Source organism: Lactuca saligna, chromosome 3 (assembly GCF_052625555.1).
Source record: "Lactuca saligna cultivar CGN05327 chromosome 3, ASM5262555v1, whole genome shotgun sequence".
In the NCBI taxonomy this organism is placed as follows: Eukaryota; Viridiplantae; Streptophyta; class Magnoliopsida; order Asterales; family Asteraceae; genus Lactuca; species Lactuca saligna.
The window spans coordinates 97,209,996-97,224,587 of record NC_136419.1 but is presented as its reverse complement, the minus strand read 5'-3'; the positions used below and the strand labels follow the sequence as shown (position 1 = coordinate 97,224,587).

Genomic DNA, 14,592 nt, shown 5'->3' with positions numbered 1-14,592 from the left:
CAGTCTAATTTTTTTTTTAATTAATTTTAATCTTTCTTTCACCTTACGCAATTCCCAAATCCACCAAGTTGTCAATTTTTCAAGCCTTTTTTTTTCCTTTACAAGCTCTTTGATTAGTTTGATATTCCACATCTCATAATTTCAATTTACTCTTAAGAAATTATATCTTATTATTTTCAACCTCTTCCATGCCACCTCTCCATGAACTTATAACACTATCCCCAAACCTTTTTAATGAAAACTATGCTCGAAGGATCTTAAAAACGATTCTACAGAGTGATTGAGGTGTGAAATTACACAGAATAAGTCTATGGTTCAAACCTTAATATGCCCAAAAGATTAGTATTGTTTTCCGATAAACCTTAATAAGTCCGATAAACCTTAATAAGTCTATGATTGACCTTCTACATGACCTTCAAATGGATTAATATATGCAACTTAGACAATGTAGATTGTCATTTTTGAAAGGGACAAGACCATAGTCGGCCACCAAGTCTTTAAGCTAATATGTATTATACACCGATCATTTATGATCGATAATTAAAGCCATATAAATAGGAGACAAATCAATTACACCTTCTAAAAGCAAAAAGTTATCAATCTTCCACATATTTATGCCCCGTTTAATATACCACATGTAAGAACATCGACAAAACCCGCTTCTTCAATAAAGGAATTAAAATGAGTTGCATTAGTGTGACAATATCCAAAACCATACATCTTCATATCATCTCCAACAACATTGATGTCTCCAAAGAAGATCCAAAAAAATTTCTTGAGCATATTCTATTGTTTTTAATTTTTAATTGAAGATTAAAACACGAATTTATTAATTAAAAGAAAGAAAAAGAAAAATAAAAATAAAAAGAAAATACAACACAATATATATATACATTATTTTCCTTGTAAACTGAAATAACCAAAATCTGTTGTATCCATTTTCAACATAGAAATAGACAAACCAAAAGCTAAAAAGCCACCTAAAATACAATTACTTCTCCAAATTATCTGGGGTTAGTGATAAAATTACCAAATCACCCCTCTAAAATCCCTAGGTGTTTACCAATAATCCCCATCCGGGTCTTCGGGTTCGGGTTTTAAATTCAAATCGGGTTTTTCCTGAAACCAACAAGCCTTCAATTCACTAGTGGATGCATGATGATGCTCAAGCGTACCACTCGTATGCAACGACGTACAACTCGTTTCTGCATCCACTCTCGCTCCAACCTCAATCGCTTTTTTCCTAATAGAGGCGGCGGACAACTCGTCGGGACCACCGTCGGAAGCCAACAATTCCGGGAAATTGAGCCGCGCGGAGGGGCCACGGAGGTAGTACACGGCGGTATCGTAAGCTCTCGCCGCCGCAACCGGCGTCGAGTACGACCCGAGCCAAATCCTCGAACGTTTATTCGGCTCCCTAATCTCAGCCACCCACTTCCCCCACTTCCTCATCCGTATCCCTTTGTAAGGCCTCTGATCGGTTTTTCTTTTCCCCGTTTTCGATGAATAATTACATGAACTACCAACGTTTAATTCACCACCACCGCCGCCGCCGCCGCCTACTCCGACTCCGACTCCGGCTCTTCTCTCTTCCATCGATCTAGAATCTATTGTCAATCGGGGAACAGAATAGAGAAAAAGAATCAAAAACAGAGGTAGGATGTCATCTGGAATTTATTTCTATAGAATCGAAATCGGCAAAACCTGCACACAAAAAGATAATCCACAGGCACCGACACCTTTATTTTTCCTCAAATTCTGTTTCTCTCTCTATATATAAGCTTGGTGTCTGTGTGTATATAGATATAGAGAGATAGACATGGAAAACTGAAAAGGGTTTAATTGGCAGCCATTAATCAGAGGTCGAGGTAGAGGAGATGCTTTTATGGAGTTGGTGATTATCGTTTTCTTTGTGGTTTAATTCGAGTTTTAGATCGATTGAGTCGTAGAATGGGAAATATATATTATTTTATTAATATTATTATTATTATTATAAACTAATATATTTTTTAATATTTTAGTATTAATGTACTAAATTAAGATTTTTAATACAGCTTTGATATTGTTATATTCTAATGATTTAAGAAAAGAATAAAAGAAATGTTTGAGAGTATACTTGTTGTTGTGAATGAATAAAAAATTATTAATATGACAGAAAATAATTAGAGTGGGATAAGATATTCTAATAAAATGTAATATATGTGATAGTTTCTTTTCATGCATTTTTGTTGTTTGAAATTATAATAATTATATAAACATTTTCGAAACATATACCCAATCATTCTTCAATGATTAGCTTTCTTTAAACATTATTTTATATATTTTATTAAAACTGTTCAGAACGGTTTAACATTTTGTTTGGTGAAACTGGAATGCCATCTATTCAGCATCATAAGGTGAGAGCCCCTACTCGACGCAATACTACTCTCTTTCACTTCTCAATCTCTTCTTACTTATTGAGTAGCTTCTTCTTTTCTTCCTAACTCAAAAAAACATTGTTCTAACTTAGGTGAATGTGATACAATTCCTCTTAACCTAGGAATGTCAACGGGGGCAAACAGGGCGGGGAGTGCATCTCCCGCCCCCGCCCCCAGAATGTTCAATGTTCCTACCCCCGTCCCCGCCCCCGAATCACATTTATTACCCCCGCCCCCGCCCCCGTTCCCCCACCCCCGATTGATTTTGGACTACTTTTTTTTTGGCTAAAAGAAGTTGTTATTTAGGCTAAAATAAATTATTTTTTAGGTAACAAATAATTATTTATAGCAGAATTTTATATGTTAAAAATAAAAAAGTTATGGCATTTTAAAAAATTATAGTAACAACATAAACACATGTTTTTTGATGAATTTTGGAAGCTCAAAATCATGTTATTTTTTATTATATTTATATAATTAATATATGTAAATATATGTGTAATTTATTAACGGGGTCCCATGGGGATTTCGGGACGGGATTGCCTACCCCCGCCCCCGCCTCCGAAATTAAAACGGGGGTTAACCTTGCCCCCGCCCCCGTCTCCACCCCTGATTTTTTTTTAAAAAAAAATCCCCCAAACGGGACGGAACCCCCACGGGAACGGGGTTCCACGGGACTTTTTGACATCCCTATCTTAACCTAAGATATAGCTCAATAAACCAGCTTATAATGTAACTTTTATTTTATAATTTAGTTTAACATAACTAACTTATAAGTTATTTTTATGATCTTAAGTTATATATATATATATATATATATATATATATATATATATATATATATATATATATATATATATATATATATGATACTATTATGATTATTTAAGATTAGGTATGAGCCCCATGTATTACATGGGTCTATTTAAAACAATTAAATATGTATAAACATTTAAAAAATTTTAATTTATAAGAAAAATATTGAATTACTAAAATTAAAGTGTTTTTTTTTCTCTTTTAAATTTAAACAAATCATTTAGATAAAATAATCAAAGCAAATTAATTAGATTCTATTTTAAAATTTTGAAGTTATAAAGAAAATCCATTAATAAAATTGATATTTATTTATTATTAAATTTTAATACCATATGGATTATAATAAAATAGGAAAACCACAAAATTACATATGGAATAAAAACTAATTCAAAATACCACAAAATAACATATGGCAAAATGAATGAGAGTGTGATAAGTAGATAAAAAAACCTTGATAGGGTTTGAGAAGATTAAAACAAATAGACATTATATTTAGGTATGACAAAATAAGCTCTCTCTCTCTCTCTCTCTCTCTATATATATATATATATATATATATATATATATATATATATATATATATATATATATATATAATTTTGTCATACATAAATATAATTGTTTATTTGTTTTAATCTTAAATAATCATTGTATCATACGTTTAGAATAAGTTATTGAACTTGATGAAGGTAAAAACAATATATATTAAAGATGGCAATGGTTAAAAAATATATAAATACATGTAGTACAAGAGTGCATGGCATGTATCAATCCATGGATGTCAGCCCTAGGGATTAAGCAGTATTGTATAATTGGAAATTTGAGCAAACTATTAAAATATTATTCATAGAAAAACATTACAAAATGATTACAAGTTGAGAGGACAAGTTTGTAATTTACTCATCAATTCCAAATTAACTAGTACTCTTAATATTCCCAAAATAGAACCTAGGACTTTAGAAACATGAACGTTTTTGTTTAGTATTTCCAGTTACGTTCATTTTTTATTTTTTTTGTAAATTAAAATCGATATGATAATACATCTTAAAGTTTTGAAATAACATTGTTGTACTTCACAATAATATAATATATATATTGCATATACGGAAAAAATTTAACGTATACAATGTTAATTAGTGAAACATAATGGGCTTTTACATATGCGATGATATCGAAGATTGTTGTTAACTAGAATACTTAATTACTTATTTTCTTTAAGTTTTGTTAATCAATATTATATAGCAATTAATAGAAAAGAAGAATTCTACTTACTCTTTGATAAAATAGGGAGGGAGAGCCTAGGGGAATTCAATATTGAAGAAAAGGCAGTTGTCACTTATTGAGTGGCATTGACGGAGAAAACTTTCCCCAATTTTTGTATATATTCATTCCCTCGAGATAATGATAAATAACTATGACAAAAATTGAACTCCCAAATCTTATAAGATTTTACGATCTATATTATATAATTTTAGTAAAAATTACAAATTTAATTAAAAACACTAATTACTTTACAAATTTAGCCAAAAAAAAAAATCGAAGTTGCAAAAATAACACTGAATACAAGTACTTAATACACAGTTGTGCTTTAGGTATTTGTACCTTTGCAGATGGACTAGTCCATCTGTGATTTCCCTTTTTCATCTGCGATTTTCTATTTTTTAGTATAAAAACGTTTTTTTTCCTTTATTTTTCACTCTTCATTTTAGAGAAACTCTCTCTAGGCCATTCTCTTACGAGTTCTCTTCATTTTTCATTCTTCATTTTTCAATAAGGTTAATTTCGTAGTCAAACTTATTGATTTCGTAGTGAAACCTATGGATTTCATAGTTAAAATAAAATAAAATAAAATAAAATAAAAACATATAAAGGGAGAGGAAATCACAGATGGACACTGTCCATATGCGATTTTAGTATGATTCTTCCTTATATATACATGGAAAAAAAAAACATTTGCGAATGTACAAGTAACTAAAGCACGTTTGTGCTTTAGCCACTTATATATTCACAGATAGGATAGACAAATCGTAGATGGACCATTTTTATCTGCGATTTTGGTGGGTAAATTTGCAACTTAAAATTTTTTTGATTATTTTCTACAAAGTAATTAGCTAATTTGGTTATTTTTGTAATTTTCTCAAAATTTTATGATTAAAAAATTATAACATTTTACTTAGTAATATTTTTAAAAATAAATTACAGTTTTGGTTTACTTGAGTTAGTTATCGTTAAATACGTATGAACCGATTAAAAATTCTTTTTTACTTTTTTTTGTTAGAATTATCATTATTAAACATATTCTTGATATTTTCACTTGTATACCACCAACACCAACACCACCATATACCATATTTTTTCTACCATACACCATCACAATCACCATAATCATTTTTCACCATGGTCGCATACCACCTACACTACACATCTTTTTTAACCAAATGTAACTCAAAATTATATTAAGCTAGCAAGAACCTAAATTAAAATGGACCAAAACCTATAAACAAAACCACTAAAAATCGATTTCAACCCTATACAAGGATGAATCACAAAACAAGAAGAATAATTGACATAGTTCCTATGTTTTTAAATTAATTAATTCAAATTAAAATAACTGGTTTCCACTATTATCACATGCAAATCGAAGATCATCATAATTTAATTTTTTTCCTATTATAAAATTGGATCAAACTTATTCAAAAGAATTTAAATCTCTAAGAACTCTAATCTTAGCTTCCTCAATTTCAAGTTCTTAATACCATCAATTTTGTTGATTTCTTTAATAAGGATGAATCATAAAACAAGAAAAATAACTAATATATTTCCTTCTCAATTTTCATTCACAATAAGACATTTTCTTGAGTTGGACTTAAAAACTAAGTTCTTGGATGCCTTTCTTGACATTATAGTTGGGTTTGAAACTCTGATTACTTGAATAATGTGATGGTTTTGAGCAAAACATACAATCCTATGTGCGCATGCAACCATAATTGAAGATATGCGTTTTCTCTAATTGAACATACAATAATAAACAACAAAGTATAAACCCTAGATCTATGGATAATAATCGAAAATCACATAAGAAGGGTTATTATTCATAACTTTAAGATTGTTATTGTAAACAATCTTGAATCTGTAATGACCCAATATTCAAGGTCAAAATTTTCATTTTTGAATTAACGTATTTAACAAACATTTTACCAAAACATTGTCAATAAAACATCCATTACAAATCATAATGTTGTATTTCAAACCATAACATCATAAGTATTGAAAATCAGAGTACAGTGCCAAAAAAAAACTTCTTGCGGAAACATGAGTATGTGTGTGTGTGTGATGCGCTGCTACACCGCCGACTCTTTCCCCTTCGACGAAGAGGTACCTGAAACCAAAACCAAAACTGTAAGCACAAAGCTTAGTGAGTTCCCCCATCATATTCAATATTATCGGTATCTTTCAACCGGTAACCTTCATCGGTATCTTTCAACCGGTAACCTTCATCGGTATCTTTTAATCGGTAGCCATCATCGGTATCTTTTAATCGGTAGCCATCATCGGTATCTTTCAACCGGTAACCAACATCGGTAGCTTTCAACCGGTAACTGGGGACTATTTCACCCCTACTACTAGCATACAATCAACATATATAAGCATACAGTCAGGCATATCCGGGTACTGACCTACCCTTGGGTCCTAAGGACCACTGTCAGGGAAACTAATCCCTACCAGACACATAACACACTACTCAGATAAACCTCATAACCAACACATAACCAGACCAAGATAATTATCACAAAGATCATTATCTTCTAAATACCCCTTTTTGGTGGGCCGACATTGTGGCCTTAGACCCACCCTTACTGGAAGGTAACTCACCTCAATGTCGTGCAGTGTCTGAACTATCCTCGGCGCACAAGTCGACTCCCTAAGACTCCTCGATCCCTACACGACAACCTTCAAGTCAACACACATCACATACAACCCTAAACAGGGTTAGTCCAAGTTCAGTCAAAGTCAACATTGGTCAAAGTCAACATTCAGTTGACCTGACTCGCCGAGTTGGTCTACCAACTTGTCGAGTCCATTCTTCTCTAATTCCACACAAAACCCCGACTCCACTTGTCGAGTCTAGCAAAAAATCAACGGGTTCTCCTTCAATCATAACATCGGGACCATCTTCATCTGACTCGTCGAGTTCCTTCTTGAACTCGTCGATTTCATCTCCAACTTAAGAACTTGTCAACTCTATGACTCGCCGAGTTGTATGAACAACTCGTCGAGTCTGTGACGACCCCAAATATATTGCCGTTACAAACCCTATTTTCACTAACGGAATGCGTCACTATATGTTATTTTCGGTAATGTTTGGAGTCGTCAATAAACAAATATCTAGTTATTTACATGTTCCGATATTATCATGAGTAATTATAACTTGTAAATGTTAACCCCGTTTAACTAAATAGAGTTATATTACTTTTCAACCACTTCACCCGGGTAAAAAGTTTTAACCCCGTTAGACTTTAGCATCGGATAGTCGTGTGTCGGGTGCAATACCCGAGACATATATAAACAAATGGACACTACATTTGAACTCTTTTACCTCATCTTCACTCTCTCTCACTACTTTCTCTCTCTAGACCCGAAACCGACACCAAATCCGCAAATTCCGGCTTCCAAACGTAAGGACTCATTCCCTATCTTATTCTAAACATACTTCATTGTATTTAGAGGCTAAAAATCATAGAAAACAAGGATCAAAAAGGAGTTTACGGCCTAAGAAGCCCCTTAGGCCGTAAACACCCAAAAACTTGCCAAAAACCTCATTTTTCCTTCCTTTAAGTTTATGGACTAATTAAGACATATACCTAGGAGAGTTTGGACATTAAAACACAAGGATTTGAAGCTTAAAAAGGATTTTACGGCCCAAGCTTATGCTTAGGCCGTAAACACCCCAAAAAACCCCAAAAACCCTTGTTAAAAGCCCCAAAAACTCATCTAGGGTGTTTGGTAATTTAGTCTTGACACTAGGGAATGTTTAAATGCATTAAACAACATCATTTGAGGAAAAAAAGAGGAGTTTACGGTCAAGGCTAAGCTTGGGCCGTAAACACCCAAATTTTTGTGTCAAACAAGTCCCAAAACTTATCTAATGCATGTAAGGAATTTAGCTAAGGCCCTTGGATGTGTGTTGTACCATTAAACTTCCCATTTTGAGGCCAAAAGAAAAGTTTACGGCCAAGGATATTCTTGGGCCGTAAAATCCCCAATTTTCATGCCAAAATGTCCCAAAACTCCATCTAAGGCCTTCTAGAATTTATCTAAGGTGAATGGGAGTGTGTTGTACCATTTAAACATCCATTTTGAGGGATTAAATGGAGTTTACGGCCCAAGCACAAGTCTTGGCCGTAAACTCCCCAAAATGTCACAAAATGAGGGTTTAATCCCTCCATATTAGTTTAAGACACATACCATTAAATTAAGGAAGTGAAATAAGGCCTTAAACATGCAATTTGGAAGACCACATGAGCTTACGGCCAAGCCTAGGGGGCTTACGGCCGTAAACTCCCAAGGAGTGGCCTTTGGGCTGTAAAATCCAAGGGAGTGAGCTCATGGACCCTCCCGTAAATCTTTCTTAGCCTTATACCACTCCCGGGAACCCCTTCTAGGCCCTAAAACCCCGAATTGATGCTGGAATGCCTCAATACTTAAACGGAAAGCATAAAATGATTAATTTCTTGTAAAACACATATTTTCATATGACATTAGGGTCCTAAAAGGTGTACAAGTCATTATTTGGAACGAAACGCTCAACCGACACTTTTACCCGATTTACCCGATTCACCTGATTTACGCGATTTCAGGTGAGTTCATACCCCTTTAATGAACCTTTCAAATGTTTTAATTGTTTTAGGGGGGATACAAGTTGAATATACATGTTTATGAAAAGTTATACAGGGCAGTTAATCATATTACAGAATTAATCACATGTGATTCACTACCTGTAGATCAAATCACATGTGATTCATCACTATGCCTTATAAATCAATCAATTGTTTTCAAAACTATTTTGGATAAACAAACAAGTTGTAAATGTTTCTTTTGTACAATAATTTTAGTTAATAAATCTCCTTATGAAAATGTAACCATACTGATATATTTATATAAGTAAGACTTGGAGGACTTAGGATCGATAGCTCGCCTTATTTCCTGTTCTTGTTTGATTGTGGACTTACGGTAGTGGTTATCCGTCCAACTGTCGTTGATTTCTTAGTTATATATTTTGTATATTAGTACGGATTACGAGTACTTCTTATTTCATTAGATGTCTAAATCACTAACCTGAATAGAACCGCACACACTAAGTTAACTATAATAGGTATAGTTAAGGTCTCTGTCCCTCGTTTTAACTACTACTCTACACTACTATAATTCTCTCTATTATGAAACTATACACTAATAAGAGAATACAATACGAGTTATACAAAAGACTACTCCACTATAATACAAGAGAAAGTACTAATCATGAGATAACTCATTAATCCACTACGAGGTACTCTATTCGCTACGTACTACGCCCGAAGTTTTCCGATAGGAAGACGACACTATATGTATAGATCTATACGGGGCAGACGCTATTACATCCCGACTGATAATTTCAGTCCGAGCCGCTCAGGTCCAGGGATGCCTTTACCCCACAACACTATACATGACCGGGAAGGTCATGGGGGTCCGCTATTACTCACACTATTGGCAACATACAAGAAATACAATATAACCGCACTAAAACACTAAACAATAGATAAAGTTAATATCCCGAAGTAAATAAGTATCTAATACTAAAGGAAGCTGCACCACTATTATTTACTTCAAGTATAACTTACTATATTGCTTTACTTATTGGTGAATCACTATTATACCTCCACGATAAATGGTTTACAAAGATGGAAATATCATATTTCTTAAAGGTTTTCACTTACTATACATTTCTGGAAAATATAGGATTTTCTAGGTTTTACTACTACTTATGACTGTAAACTTCAGCTTTCATACTAACGATTCTAATGCTATTTATATATAAGAACTCACACTAAACTCTTATGAACTCACCAGCTTTATGCTGATATTCTTTTCAAAATAACTTATATCTTCAGGTCAAAGATAGATAGGTACGACTGCAGCATTTTTGGAGAAGGTGGAGCATGCAAGACCCATCTATTATTTTTGTTTACTTTTGGTGTTTGTTGAACATTACAAAACACACTTGTAAATACACTCACTATGTAAATGAAATGGTTGTATGTTTCTTGGTTTTACTATTATGCAATTGTGATGATACCGTACACTACGTCATCCACCTCGAAACGTATTCCGCCGTTATTGGTTTTGGGGTGTGACAGATTGGTATCAGAGCATTGTTTATAGTGAATCAAGTATATCAACCTATAAAAGATATACGAACTATAAACACTTCGGGACTAAAACACTCTGACCAAGAATATATACTATTAAGTATCTAAAGGATTTAACTAAGTATATATATGTATATACACACATCACTATAAAATACAGAAGTCGGTATCGCCCTAGAACAAAACAAAAGTATTAAGATTGTTGGATATCACAGTTGGGCTTAGATACATATAGTCACATTTAGGGGGATGTAGCCTGATCAACTACGTTTTCCTGGGAGTGACTAGTATGTGCCTAAGCTTGGTTGTGGTGTTACAACAAGTCTAAAACTTACCAACGCTACCACAATAACGTTAGCATAAGAATACTATAGGAGTATTCTGTATCTCTAAAAACATACATCTGTGAGAACTAAAAAGGGGCGTTACTGATGGAGCAATAGTTGCTAAATGGATACTTTCCGATTACATGTGATTAGGGCGTTATAGACTTAGAATCTGTGATCTTTGCTCTACTTCCTGTTCCTTGTTTGGTTGTGGATTTAGAGTTAGGGTCACTTATTCGACGGACTATCCTACCCCAGTCACATGTAATTAGTATGCATTATGCAAGTATTGGTCTAACTCGTGACGATCATCTTATAAGTAATTTAGGTTAGTGCGCCTATTAATCTTCTTTTCCCTTTTCTCGCATAGATATCATGGCTGGCTTCCACCCTCCTGGCGACCCGTACTACCCAAACCAGGGCAATGGAGGATGGCTCAGCGAAGAGTCGGACGATGATCACCCAATCCCGCTGGATGATCACCGAGCAGAAGGCTTTCCGGATAACTCCGACTCCGAGCCAGAAGTTAATAACCTACCTCCCGGAACTCTAAACCCTAACCCCCGTCCAACATTTCAGGGTCCCACTCCTATGTGGGCCATATCCTTGCACAGATGGAGCGAGGAGCAGGGTCAGCCCATGCCATACGATGGAGACCGAAGCTTCTACAACATAAACGAAGGAGGATCAACGGATCGGGTTCTACCCATCATGATCCGAAGGATTGCCAGGAATGTCGAGCAAGGTCAAGCTGTTATAGGTCGAGTTGTAGAAGTGGATGCCAACTCGAATCTTAACATGGTTTGCATCCGTCAACTCGAGGAAACCATGGATAGGACAGTGAGGACCAACGAGGCTCTGCAGCATCAGTTGGCTGCATCCCGAGCCGAAGTTAGGGAACTCCGAGCACGCCAAAGGACTCATGATCGACAACTTCAAGAAATTATGCGGCATCCAGAGGATCTGAGGATTCGCCCAGCAAGTAACCGTCGCCAGTAGAAAATGTCTAATTACCTCAATCTTTTGTTTAAAGGATTAGCCTTTTCTCTCTATGTTTTGTAGGTCTATCATCTGTAAACATTCCTAGCTTGAAAGTACTCTAGTTAAACCTCTAAACTGCCAACATTTTCTCTATGGTATGATGTAAGACCTACTGCTAGGTCAACTTTCATGAACTTGTGTTGCATCAATAATACCAGTATATTGGCAGTTGATTTCTCTATTGTTATAACTCTCATTCTGATCTTGGATTATGTTGATTTAATCTACGAAACACTCTATTCATGTTCGCAATAGGCTCTTACTATTGCTATCATTTCTATGATCTTCCAGTGAAGGATGCCTCCACGAAAGCATCCAAGCAGAGAAAGACCAGCAGCCCAAACCCCTCCTCCACCACCTCCTCCTCCACAGATCGACCCGGTGCTGTTCCAAACAACGGTGACCGCGGCCATGACAGCAGCCATGGCCCAAATGAACTCTGGGGATGCGAGCGGTGGTAACTCCAGGTTCGGTGAAGTCCATCATAGGGTGCAGGGATGCACTTATAAGGATTTCATGAACTGTAAACCTACCTTCTTCGATGGCACCGGAGGAATTCTGGCATTATCTCAATGGTTCGAAAGAACCGAAGCTGTATTCGAAATGTGCTCTTGCCCCGAAGAGAGCAAAATCAAATTCGCTACTGCTACCCTTACTAACAGGGCCTTGACATGGTGGAACGGCCATGTCAGTTCACTCTCCTTGGTCACAGCCAATGCTATGGGCTGGGACACTCTGAAAGACCTCATGAGAGGAGAGTACTGCCCTAGGGGCGAAGTTCAGAAACTTGAGGAAGAACTCTGGAACCTCAAGATGAAGGGGACTGACATAACGGCTTATACGGCCAGGTTTTGCGACTTGGCGGCTATGTGTCCCAATATGATCCCCTCTGAAAGCAAAAAGATTGAACGATACATCTGGGGTTTAGTGCCCCCGTATCGAGGAAATGTTCTAGCCTCACGCCCTACCACTTTTGACAGCGCCAAGGAATTGGCCCAGAGTCTGATCAACCACGAAATCTCCTCCACTCCAGCAACAGCAACCACAACAACCACTGCACCACCCACTTCATCTGATAGAAAGAGGAAGCGATAGGATAAGAAGAAGGGCAAGAAAACTCAGACCTCCTCAAAGGACCAACAAATCGTGGCGGTCAATGCTGCCACCATCCCAGCCACTCCAACTGCCCCAACCCCACCGAAAGCTTACAGTGGAAACTTGCCTAAGTGTCCCAAGTGCCCTTTCCACCACAACGGCCCCTGCCGTGAACTGCAGTGTTCCAACTGCGGTCGAAAGGGCCATACTGTCCGATTTTGTAAGGCCCCTCCTAAACCTATCACGCAGGTTCCTGGTATGGGAGTGACCCCAACTTGTTATGGCTGCGGAGAGGCGGGTCATTTTAAGAGAAACTGTCCAAAGACCACAAATGCTAGGGGAACTAGAAGACTACTCGCTATCGGTCACAATGAAGCGGTAGCAGATCCCACGGTAGTCACGGGTACGTTTCTTCTCAACAACTCCTATGCATGTGTCTTATTTGATAGTGGTGCAGAAAGAAGCTTCGTAAATCATAATTTTAAACGCTTACTCAAACAAACCCCTCAACCACTAAAAGAAACATTCGTCGTAGAAATGGCTAATGGGAAAACAGAAAGCTCTAGCGAAATCTACGTAGGTTGCACTCTCATGTTAGACGACCACTCATTTCCAATCGATCTTATGCCAGTCTCAATCAAAAATTTCGATGTCATTGTTGGTATGGATTGGTTGAGTCTCCATCGCGCAGATATCCTATGTTCCGACAAAGCCATTCGCCTGAACCTTCCAAATCACGAAACCCTATTGATATATGGAGATAAGCCGAGTACGAGTCTTCATATCATCTCCAGTATTCAGGCTCAGAAATACTTACGCAAGGAATACCGCGCCTTTCTTGCTCACGTCGTCGACACTAACCAGAAATCGAAAGATCCAAAAGACATTCCCGTAGTATGCGATTTCCCTGATGTCTTCCCGGAGGATCTTCCCGGCCTACCTCCCAAACGTCAGGTTGAGTTCAGAATCGACCTAGTTCCAGGAGCTACCCCCGTAGCTAAGTTGCCCTACCGTCTAGCGCCCGCCGAAATGCAAGAACTATCCGGTTAACTCAACGAACTACTCAGCAAGGGCTTTATAAGACTGAGCTTCTCACCTTGGGGAGCTCCGGTCTTGTTCGTGAAGAAGAAGGACGGATCGTTTCGAATGTGCATCGATTATAGAGAACTCAATAAACTTACGGTTAAAAATCGCTACCCTCTCCCTCGTATCGACGATCTATTCGACCAACTACAAGGAGCAAGTTACTTCTCCAAGATTGATCTTAGATCTGGGTATCATCAGTTACGGGTACTTGAGGAAGATATTCCGAAGACAGCTTTCCGAACCCGCTACGGACATTTTGAGTTCGTAGTGATGCCCTTTGGACTGACTAACGCCCCCGCAGTATTCATGGACTTGATGAATAGGGTGTGTCGTCCATATCTGGATCAATTCGTCATCGTCTTCATTGACGATATCCTCGTGTACTCTCGGAGCGAGGAAGAACAC

The 14,592-nt window shown here is 36.6% G+C and overlaps 1 pseudogene across 1 annotated transcript; it reads right to left on the bottom strand.

The window, feature by feature from the left end:
• Window positions 1–872: 872 nt before the first annotated feature.
• LOC145037041 (ethylene-responsive transcription factor ERF008 pseudogene) lies at window positions 873–1,933 on the bottom strand (annotated as a pseudogene). Its single transcript, XR_013678625.1, has 2 exons — window positions 1,705–1,933; window positions 873–1,607 (listed from the first exon to the last, which is right to left on the bottom strand). The product of XR_013678625.1 is annotated as an ethylene-responsive transcription factor ERF008 pseudogene (transcript).
• Between the last annotated feature and the right edge of the window lie 12,659 nt (window positions 1,934–14,592).